At 45.6% G+C, this 10646-nt stretch overlaps 1 pseudogene; it reads left to right on the top strand.

Moving 5' to 3' along the window:
• The first annotated feature begins 3235 nt into the window (after nt 1–3235).
• Nucleotides 3236–10113, top strand: LOC148220388 (endogenous retrovirus group K member 8 Gag polyprotein-like; annotated as a pseudogene).
• Nucleotides 10114–10646: the final 533 nt, after the last annotated feature.

Raw genomic sequence — 10646 nt, 5'->3', positions numbered from 1 at the left:
ATGTGAAATCTGCTATAGAAACAACCCAAACATGAGCAAAAGAGTTGTGTTAGAAATAACAGAGGTAGGGGACTTTCCTGGAGGTTATTGGCAAATCGATTCTGCTGAATTACCACCCAAAAGAGATACAGGTACGTATTGGTGTTGGTTGACATCTTTAGTGGATGGTCTGAGTGTCTTGGGGTGACTGTATGATGCCTATATCCCCAAATCGTCTGTTCTGTTGGTGTTGAATATTAAATTCTGCAACTTTAAGACTGCTTCCAGGAGTGAAAGGGCAGAGGGGGGAAGAAGTGCAGAGTTTGTTATCAGAGACTGCACGGGCTCCCCTGCATTCCTGCTCTCGGACTGTGTTGTCTGCGGTGGACAGCGAGAGAGAGCTCTCCTTTGCTCTTGGTTAGTTTTTTGGCTAGCTGAGGCAGAGAAGCCCCCTGGATTGTTTTTTTGTTGGTTTTTTTTTCCTTTTTTTTTTTCTTCTATTTTTCTGGAACTGTTTGAACCCGCTTTGGACTGAAAACCCAGAAGAGCACCGGGAGCTCACACCTGTGGCCCACCGGGCCTGGCCTGGGCTGCGGCATTCCCCAGCACCAGAGGGACTGAGAGCAGCCTGAGTGAGCCAGGCAGCCCACGGAAAGAACTCTTCTAAATCTGCCATCTCCTCGGAACAGCGAGAGGTTTTGCTGTTTGATATTGTTCATTGTTGTGCTGGGAGGTGTGTTGCCTGTTGAATAAACAGTTCTTTTTTTCCACTTCTCTCCAATTTTTTTTTTCCTTTTTCCCGAGGGACCTCATTCAGAGGTTTCCTCCCAAATTTGCCCTAAACCAGGACACTGAGGCTTACCCTTGTTGGGCTAACACAGCCAAAGAGGTGGTGAGAGTTTTGTTCAATCATATAATTCCAAGGTTTGGGGTTCCTTTGGGGTTGGTCCCCCAGTGATCAGAGAAGTTAGTCAAATGTTAGGAATTGTTTGGGATCTGCAAATTCCCTACATACCCCAGACGAGTGGTAAGGCTGAACGTGTGAATGGAACCCTCAAAACACAGATTAGTAAAATTTGTCAAGAAACATCCATGACATGGGTTCAGGCCTTGCCTATAGCCTTATTGAGAATACACATATAACCAAGGCGGAGAGACAACATAAATCCTAATGAAATATTGCATGGCGGGCTATATTACATTGTGTATATTTTGGGAGGAATTCATATATGAGGGAGAAAATTGACTTACAGAGGTATTTAACAGTTTTAAGTTCCACTTTGCAGAAGCTCCAGAGATTCATTATGTTACTCAGACCGATAGGACTGGACACACCTGCCCATCTGTTCCAGCCTGGAGACTGAGTCTGTGATAAATAGTGGGACAGTAACCCCTACAAGCTCAGTGGAAAGGACTGTTCCAAGTCCTGACTAACCTTACTGAAGCCAGAGTTTCTGGCAAAGAACCCTGAATTTACTATGCCAGAGTTAAGAAAACCTCTGCTCCTGAAACAACTGGAAAATTGAGACTGATACAAATCAGGATTGTTGTAGTCAGCAAGCCAGGACTCTCTCTGAATTCTTCAGAGAGAAATAAGAGTGCAGGGATTGAATTAAAGCCTTTGGATGGATTGAAGTATGTTAGGCCACTCATACATAAGGTAGAGGTATAAGTTTGTATGTTAAGTTACATATAAAGTAGAGGTATAAGTTTAAGTTTTAGTATAAGCAAGCAAGCAAGTAGAATGGGTTTTAAGTGCTTTTAGTAAGTAAATGGTCTTAGATGCCAGTGTAGAGGTTCAAGTTCTAGTGAAGGTTGAAAAACATAGTCTTAGATACTAGGGGTTCCATGGAGGCACGAAGAACATAGTTTTAGATATAATAAAGCTATAGTAAGAATATTGCTTATATTTTTCAGATAGAACAAGATAGACCATGTGGACACACTGTTAGAGATCTAGGAAAATTACAGCCAGGAAAATCATTCCCAGGTTGGAGCTTCTCCTGGTTCTCTCACAGATCCGTTTCCAAGCTGATAAGGTGCTCAGGTCCGGTAGGGAGTTTTTCCCAGGACGATAGTTTTGTCAAAATAGAATGGAATTAATAATGTCGATTAGCACCTGGTGCTGACCGTGGGTGATGTCACAGCCTGGTCAGCCTCTTGAGGTGGGGCCACGGGATCCCTCCTCGGCGATGGGAGGGGCTGTGACGTCTGCCCCCAGTGATGTATCCCCCTCACCCGGAAGCACAAGTTTCTTCCTCCAGTTCACCAGGACTGCTGCCGGATCCCTCTCCGTTTCCAGGATCACATCTCGCCCCACCAACAATGGACGGTGCTGCTACTTCTGTGCCTGTGACTGTGTCTGCTGTATCATCTCCCGTGGGGCATGGGCCGCTTTCGTCGTTACAGCCCTGTGCCTTGAGTGGCGGTAAAGAGATACCCCTTCGGAGGCATGGTTTTGCTTGGGAAAGTCGGCTTTGTACTGGTCCTGCATCTTGTCCCCAAAGCAGCCTGTGGACACTTCCCCCATGTTATGTGGCAGTGAGGCCAAAAAATCATTGTAGCTTCTGGGAGGTGGTAAAAATCAAAGCGTTACAGCAGGGATACTGAGATTTGCTGGTAAGCTTGGGGATGCCAGGGGGAGGAGTCCTTCGGATGGAGGAAGGTGTCCAAGTAAATCCAACTGAGTTTGGCCAGATCCCTGAGGGGAACGCGCCACCAAGTGGTGATGGGGGTTCCCATGGGAGTGGGGGACCTCAAGCTTTTCCTGTTTTTAAAGCTATGCCTGGTTCAGGGCAGCCAGATAGGCATGACACCATAGCTTGGTGTGTGGTTCAAGATTTACAGGACAAAGTTGCACAATATGGGCTTGATTCTGCACAGGTCATGCAAATTATTAGGGTGCTGAATACAGACCTGCTAGCACCCTATGATATTAAGCTGTGTTGGTTTGAAAGTAAAACCAGTGCGAGACTCCAAGTCAGTAATACAATTTAATAGGAGAAAAGAGAAAAAATAAAATACATGCAATAATATAAAAGAAACAACCACCAACACAGTCAGAAATACAACCTGACACCCTGTCAGTCAGGGTGTTGGTAGCAGTCCGTATAAATGGTGGCTGCAGTCCTCCTGGATGACAGATATGATTCAGTTGAAGCAGTGCTCCTGTAGAAGGTGCAGTTTTCCTCCGAAGATCCAGTGATGATGTGGAAATGGTCCGACTTTCCTCTGGGATCCAGTGGAAAGGTCTGCCTTCGCGTTCCAAACCCCAGTTTTTTATCTAGGTAGGAAAGGCTTGGCTCCTGCCCCTGGCTAGGGCATCTCCCAATGGGATGATGTAATCTTATCAGTCACACAATAGGACTTAATGGCCCATTAACGGAATATATCTTCTGGAGGAAGGATGGGTTGTGAAAAGATAACGATGATCATCCCCCCTGATTTTATCAGATGGCACATCAGCAGAGGATATCTCCCACAGAGATAAGGATCACCACCCCTCCCACATTTTAACAGATGGTGATAGAATACACATTTTTGCATTGTACCCCAGGACATAAGCATTTAGCCCAAGTGCTATTCCAACCTGTTCAATTTAGACTGTTTGAGGACAATTAGAGACAAATGGCTGAAAGGACTGCTGCAGAGAAAATGCAGCAGCCCCGGGCAGACCCCAGATATGCTGTGGGGAGTGATGCTTTCATGGGCCAACATCGTTTCTCTAGCCCTGTCCTTCAAGCTACCTGGGATCCTCTGATCCTGGAGCAATGCCAGAAAATAGGGTTTGCAGCAATGCTACAAACAATGGAGGCTGCTGCCCCAAAGCAAAAATATGTGAAAATTACTCAGGGCCCTAGAGAACCCTTCTTACAATTCGTTGAGAAGGTCGCAGCTGCCTTGGAGAAACAGATTGAGGATGATACTCTGAGACAGTTGTTATGCAAACAGCTGGCCAGAGACAATGCTAATATTGATTGTGCAAAAATTATACAGGCTGTTCCGGGACACCCCTCCCTGACTGGCATGACTCAGGCATGTGCTAATGTAGGTACCATAGATTATGAGATCTCTACTTTAGCAGCTGTCATGTGGCACCATCAGAAGATGTCAGGGGGTGGTCAGCAAAAACAGGGGAAGAATAAGGGCAAAAATAAGCAGAAGCCACAGCAACAGAAGGCAAATATGCCTACTTTTCTGTGTGCTAAATGCAAAAAAACAGGCCACTATGCAAACCAGTGCAAATATAAGAAGCCTGTTGCTGGCCAGGGAAACAGTCAAAAGAGTGCTTTGGGGTGCAGAGCACAGATACAAACCACGCCTCAGAACCCAGTGCTGACACAGGTTTCCTCAGCCAGCATGCAGCCAGCACCTGGGGCTCCGCCGGTGTGGATGTACATACCCCAGCCACAGTCGTCCTAGACTCTGTTGGTGTCCACAAGGTCCCACCGGATGCCTTTGGCCCTCTGGGTCATGGGCTGAGTGCACTGCTCATAGGACGATCTTGTGCCACTATCCAGGGAATCTTTGTCCACACAGGCATCATCGATGCTGATTTTATGGGTCAGATTTGTGCTATGCTTTCTACGCCATGTCCCCCTGTCACTATCCTGGTAGGAACTCGTATTGCCCAACTTGTGCCTTTTCCCTCATATGTTCCCAGGGCTGATCAACAAGATTGTAAAGATGGAGGGTTAGGCTCCACAGGACAGCCACAAGTCTTTTGGACTATGAATATCTCTGATCAGGGTCCACAGATGGTGTGCACCTTGACAGTGCCAGGCGCCAACCCATCCCAGATCCAGCTCAGAGGTTTGCTTGATACTGGGGCGGATGTGACGGTGGTCTCTTTTTCTGCCTGGCCTCCCACATGGCTGATGGCCCCTCTTGGCCAGGTCATTGAAGGTTTGGGGGGTACAGCACAGACCTTTGTGAGTCAGTGGCCTGTGCTGATCAAGAATTTTGAAGGGCAGACAGCTACCGTCAGACCCTACATAACCTCAGCTCCGATCAACCTCTGGGGACGGGATGTTTTGGCTGCCTGGGGGGTGCGCATCCAGTCAAATTTGTAATTTGGGTCACTGAAGTGCAGGGCTGAAATTATGCTATGATTCCTTTATGGTGGTTAACTAATACCCCTGTTTGGCAACCACAGTGGTCCCTACCAAAAGTCAAATTACTAGCCCTTCGTCAATTAGTTCAAGAACAACTAGAGCAGGGAGACACTGACCATCTAATAGTCTCTGGAACACACCAGTTTTTGTTATACAAAAGAAATCAGGCAAATGGAGATTGTTACAGGATCTCCGAAAGATAAATGTAGTTATGTAGAGCATGGGGGCATTGCAGTCTGGCATGCTATCACCCGCCATGCTCCCTGCTGAATGGGACATTTTGGTCATTGATTTGAAGGACTGTTTTTTCACAATCCCCTTGTGTCCTGATGATAGGCCAAAATTTACTTTCACGGTGCCTGCAGTGAACAATTCTGAGCCAGGACAGAGATATCAATGGAAGGTTTTCCCATAGGGTTGTTGAAATAGCCCTGCTATTTGTCAATGGTATGTAGCTCAGGCCTTGTCTGGAGTCCATGAGCAGTTTCCTGGTGCGTATTGCTGTCATTACATGGATGACATCTTAGTAGCAGCTTCTACTCAGGATGAGTTGTTGAGGATAGAACCTTGTCTGCTCTGTGCTTTACCTTGTTATGGGCTGCAGGTGGCTCCAGAAAAGGTCCAGCAACCTCCTTGGAGGTATTTAGGGGTCAAGATCCTGGATCAAATGATCCAACATCAAGAGGTGCAATTTGCAGATTCTATAAAAACTTTGAATGATGCTCAGAAGTTGCTGGGTGTTATGGGTTGGTTGTATCCTTACTTAGGGCTGACCACCGAGCAATTGTCCCCACTTTTCAATGTCTTGAAGGGGGACTCTGGCTTGGATTCACCTTGAACATTGACCCTGGAGGCACGACGAGCACTGCAGCAGGTGCAGCATGCTCTGTCTACTCGTCAAGTATGCCGAGTAGACCCCTCCGTTGATATCACTGTGTTTATCATTGTCTTGGGGTGACTGTATGATGTCTATATCCCCAAATCGTCTGTTCTGTTGGTATTGAATATTAAATTCTGCAACTTTAAGACTGGTTCCAGAAGTGAAGGGGGGGAAAGAAGAAGTGCAGAGTTTGTTATCAGAGACTGCACTGGCTCCCCTGCATTCTTGCTGACAGACTGTGTTGTCTGTGGTAGACAGCAATAGAGAGCTCTCCTTTGCTCTTGGTTAGTTTTTTGGCTAGCTGAGGCAGAGAAGCCCCCTGGATTGTTTTTTCCCTTTTTTTCTTTTTTCCTGGAACTGTTTGAACCTGCTCTGGACTGAAAACCCAGAAGAGCACCAGGAGCTCACACCTGTGGCCTACCGGGCCTGGCCTGGGCCACGGCATTCCCTGGCACAGGAGGGACTGATACCAGACTGAGTGAGCCAGGCAGCCCACGGAAAGAACTCTTCTAAATCTGTCATCTCTTCGGAACGGCGAGAGGTTTTGCTGTTTGGTATTGTTCATTTTTGTGCTGGGAGGTGTGTTGCCTGTTGAATAAACAGTTTTTCTTTTTTCCACTTCTCTCCTAGGAATTTTTTTTTCCCCCGAGCTGACTGGGGGAGGGACTGCTTGGATCTTTTCTTTTTTTCCTAGAGGGACCTCATTCAGAGGTTTCCTCCCAAATTTGCCCTAAACTAGGACAATCATCAGTCCAGATTTGCATCCCACAGGTATCATTGGCCAGTGGAACAATACCTGGTCTGATCCCTTGCACATTCTAGAATGTGTCTTTTTGCCTCATCAGCTAAAAAAGACAGTGAATACAGTGTTTCAGTTGATTGCCCAACTGATACTCAGATGCCGTCAACTATGCGTGCAATTGATGGCAGCAGACCCCACAACAATTGTACTTCCTGTGGAGCTGGAGTTCTTTGAAGGGGCTTTTATTAATAGTGTCCCCTTGCAAAGTGCACTGCAAGATTTTACCGGGCAGATTGTTTATCATCTCCCCAGCCATAAGCTACTGCATATGGCAAAGACAGTTAAACTGTCATTAAGACCCAAATATAGTCGGGTTCCAGTGCAAGGTCCTACCGTCTTTACTGACAGGTCAGGCAAAACAGGGAAGGCCATTGTTACCTGGCAGGATGAGTCTGCCTGGCAAACCTTGGAGGGTCATGAAACAGGTTCTGCTCAGATTATTGAGTTGAAGGCTGCCACTATGGCATTCCAACGGTTTTCATAGGCACCTTTGAATTTGGTCACAGACTCTGCGTATGTTGCAGACATAGCTCAGCGTTTGGATTGCTCACTTCTGAAAGAGGTTGACAACGCCGTCTTGTTCTGGCTGTTGAAGGCCTTGTGGTGAGTGATCAAAGCCTGAGTTCATCTATATTATGTTTTGCACATACGTAATCACAGACTTGCCAGGTTTTCTAACAGAAGGCAATGCCAGGGCTGATAGGTTGGCTAAACCTGCCTGGGTGGCACCTCAGCCTGATAAGATTGCACAAGCCGGAGCATCACATGGGTTTTTCCAGCAAAATGCACATACTCTGCAAAAGCAATTTCATCAACAGCCACTGAGGCTGGTGACATTGTCGCCTCTTGTGATGACTGTCATGGCCTTGCTGCGCCTTTACCGGTGGGGGTGAACCCCAGGGGTCTCAAGGCCTTGCAGCTTTGGCAGACAGATGTCACTCACATCGCTGAATTTGGCAGGTTCAAGTATGTGCATGTCTCTATCGACACCTTTTCTTCCGCCATGTGGGCATCTGCTCATACTGGGGAGAAAGGTTGCGATGTGATTGCCCATTGGAGAATGGCCTTTGCAATCTTGAGCATACCTTCTGCAGTGAAAACTGACAATGGCCCTGCTTACATCTCTCAAAAGGCGAGGCAGTTCTTGCCGATGTGGGGAGTCTCACATAATTTTGGCACACCACATTCTCCACCAGGCCAAGCCATTGTCATGGTACTCTAAAACGTGTTTTAGACAAACAGAAAAGGGGAATGGCTGGGGAAACACCACACAGCCGATTGGAAAAAGCTTTATATACCATCAATCATCTTACTGTGCCAAAAGATTCCAATAATCCTGTTATTGTGAATCATTTCACGCTGTTACAGGCCTTCGATGAAATAGGACTGCCTCGAGCAAAGGTCTTTTATATGGGACCTGACCACGAACAAGTGAGGCGGCCTGCATGACCTTATTGTTTGGGGTTGGGGGTACGCTTGCATCTCAACAGATACAGGGGTACCTGCAAGATGTGTCCGCACAGACCTGCTACATCAGAGACAGAATGTGGCCAATGCACAGCCTTCAAATGCTGACCAGAGTGCCAATCACCAGCCTGATGGTCCCTCTACAAGCAGAGGATGAACATTGATCTGCTCGTGGTGGAACTGTTTTGAAGCCAATTAAAATATTGTTAGATAGGCTTTTTGAATTGTATTAGAGATAATAGGTCTGGTGAATAGTGGCGGGTTTTTGTTATTGTAATTAGCTTTGTAAGGGAGAAAGCACCAGGTTCGAAGATTTTCCCTGGGATGTCTTCAGGTCTCTTGAGTTGTGTTTGTTCTCCTTTGCAAAGGGCCCTGCAGAGAGATTACAAACACTTCTCTCCTTTTTTTCTTTTAAACTGAAAGGGAGACCTGTGGACACACTGTTAGAGATCTAGGAAAATTACAGCCAGGAAAATCATTCCCAGGTTGGAGCTTCTCCTGGTTCTCTCACAGATCCGTTTCCAAGCTGATAACATGTTCAGCTTCCATAAGGAGTTTTTCCCAGGACGATAGTTTTGTCAAAATAGAATGGAATCAATAATGTCGATTAGCACCTGGTGCTGACCATGGGACCCATTCTGAAGTATGGTCCCAGAGATGTTTCTCCAACTATCCAATGAACTACTGTCTTGTCTTAAGTCTGCGGAAGACCCTATAAATACGAACACGTTCTCAATAAAATAGCTTCCTTTCCCCAAGGGAGTCCATGTTGCTCATTGCTTTCTCTAGCTCAGTAGCGACAAGACCATATACATAGTTTATACGCAGCCTGGTGTGCTAAGAAACTAGAATTCTAATAGGTTAAGAAGTAGTGGTCCAAGTTTGTGTCTTAGCTTGTTGGGAAGTTTCTATATAAGAACATGCATTAGGGAGAGCTGGTGCTTTTGCCACTTGCTTTTTATGCCATGTGCTTTTATGCCATTTACTTTTTGCCATTGCTTTGCTTTGCTTTTGCTTTTGAGACTGATGTGCTTTTGCAATAAACAACTTTATAGCAACTATTAGCTGCTTGACTCATTGAAGAAAACAACCTGACAAGTTGGGTGCCTAAGAGCACCCGGAGGCCTAACCCCACACAGGATGATGTGGTTTAAATTGTTTTTGTGGTGCCTGTTATCTTGACAGTTGGTAACCATGATTCAGATTTGGCCTCAAAATTTGCATGTGACTTTAGTCCAAAATGTATGCAAAACTCATAATAAGACCAACTTGTCAAGGTGGTATTGAATATGTGAAAACAAGGCCTGGTAAGTTTTGCCCCTAGATAAAGATAGGGCCTGCCTTGGGTTGCAATGCAGGATGTAACCAAAAAGTATGTATTCTATCACCATCTGTTTAAACCAGGTGGGGCAGTGTTCTTTATCTTTTCCACAACCCATCCTTCCTCCAGGAAGATATCGTCTGTTAATGGGCCATAGAGTCCCACTGCATGACTGATAAAATTTCATCATCCCATTTGGGAGATGCTCCACCCAGGGGTAGGAGCCAAGCATTTCCTACCTAGATAAAAACTGAGATTTGGAACATCAGAGCAGCCTTTTTCCACTGGATTCCAGAGGAAAATTGGACCCTTCTACATCATCACTGGACCTTCGGAGGAAAACTGCACCCTTCTACAGGAGCACTGCTTCAACTGAACCACATCTGTCATCCAGGAGGACTGCAGCCACCATTTATACGGACTGCTACTAACACCCTGACTGACAGGGTGTCAGGTTGTATTCTGACTCTGTCAGTGTTTTGGGTTTTTTTGTATTACTGTATTTTTGTTTTAGTTTTCCTAGTAAAGAATTGTTATTCCTATTTCCATATCTTTGCCTGAGAACTCCTTATTTTCAAAATTATAATAATTTGGAGGGAGGGGGTTTACATTTTCCATTTCAAGAAAGGCTCCTGCCTTCCTTAGGAGACACCTGTCTTTCAAACCAAGACGGGACCTTTGCCCTTGGGGCTGTAATTCCAAACATAATGATATTTGATCACTCTGAGGGTTATTGAACATATTGAAAAGCAAATTTCAGATGCAATTTCAGCCTTACAAGAAAAAGTCCATGATTTGTCTGATATAGTTTTGCAGAACAGAATGGCTCTCAATTTCCTACTAGCCGCAAAATCATTAACACTGGTTCTTGTTCTTATGAAGATCAGAGTGAAAGAATTAATAAGGTTTTGGTTGAAATTTGGAATCAAACTCAAATTCTACATCAGGTAGCTTTCAAAAGAGCTCACTGAACCTTGAATATACCTTCGGTACTCTCACTTCATGGTTACTGGATGAAAGGAACTATTCATACTACTTATATCTGTAGTTAGTCTTTGCATAAGAGCTGGCTGTATGGTGTGA

The sequence above is a fragment of the Sturnus vulgaris genome, chromosome W (genome assembly GCF_052056855.1).
Source record: "Sturnus vulgaris isolate bStuVul1 chromosome W, bStuVul1.hap1, whole genome shotgun sequence".
NCBI classification, from domain to species: domain Eukaryota; kingdom Metazoa; phylum Chordata; class Aves; order Passeriformes; family Sturnidae; genus Sturnus; species Sturnus vulgaris.
Note: the sequence above shows the minus strand (reverse complement) of the source record. Positions and strands in the feature narration are given on the sequence as shown.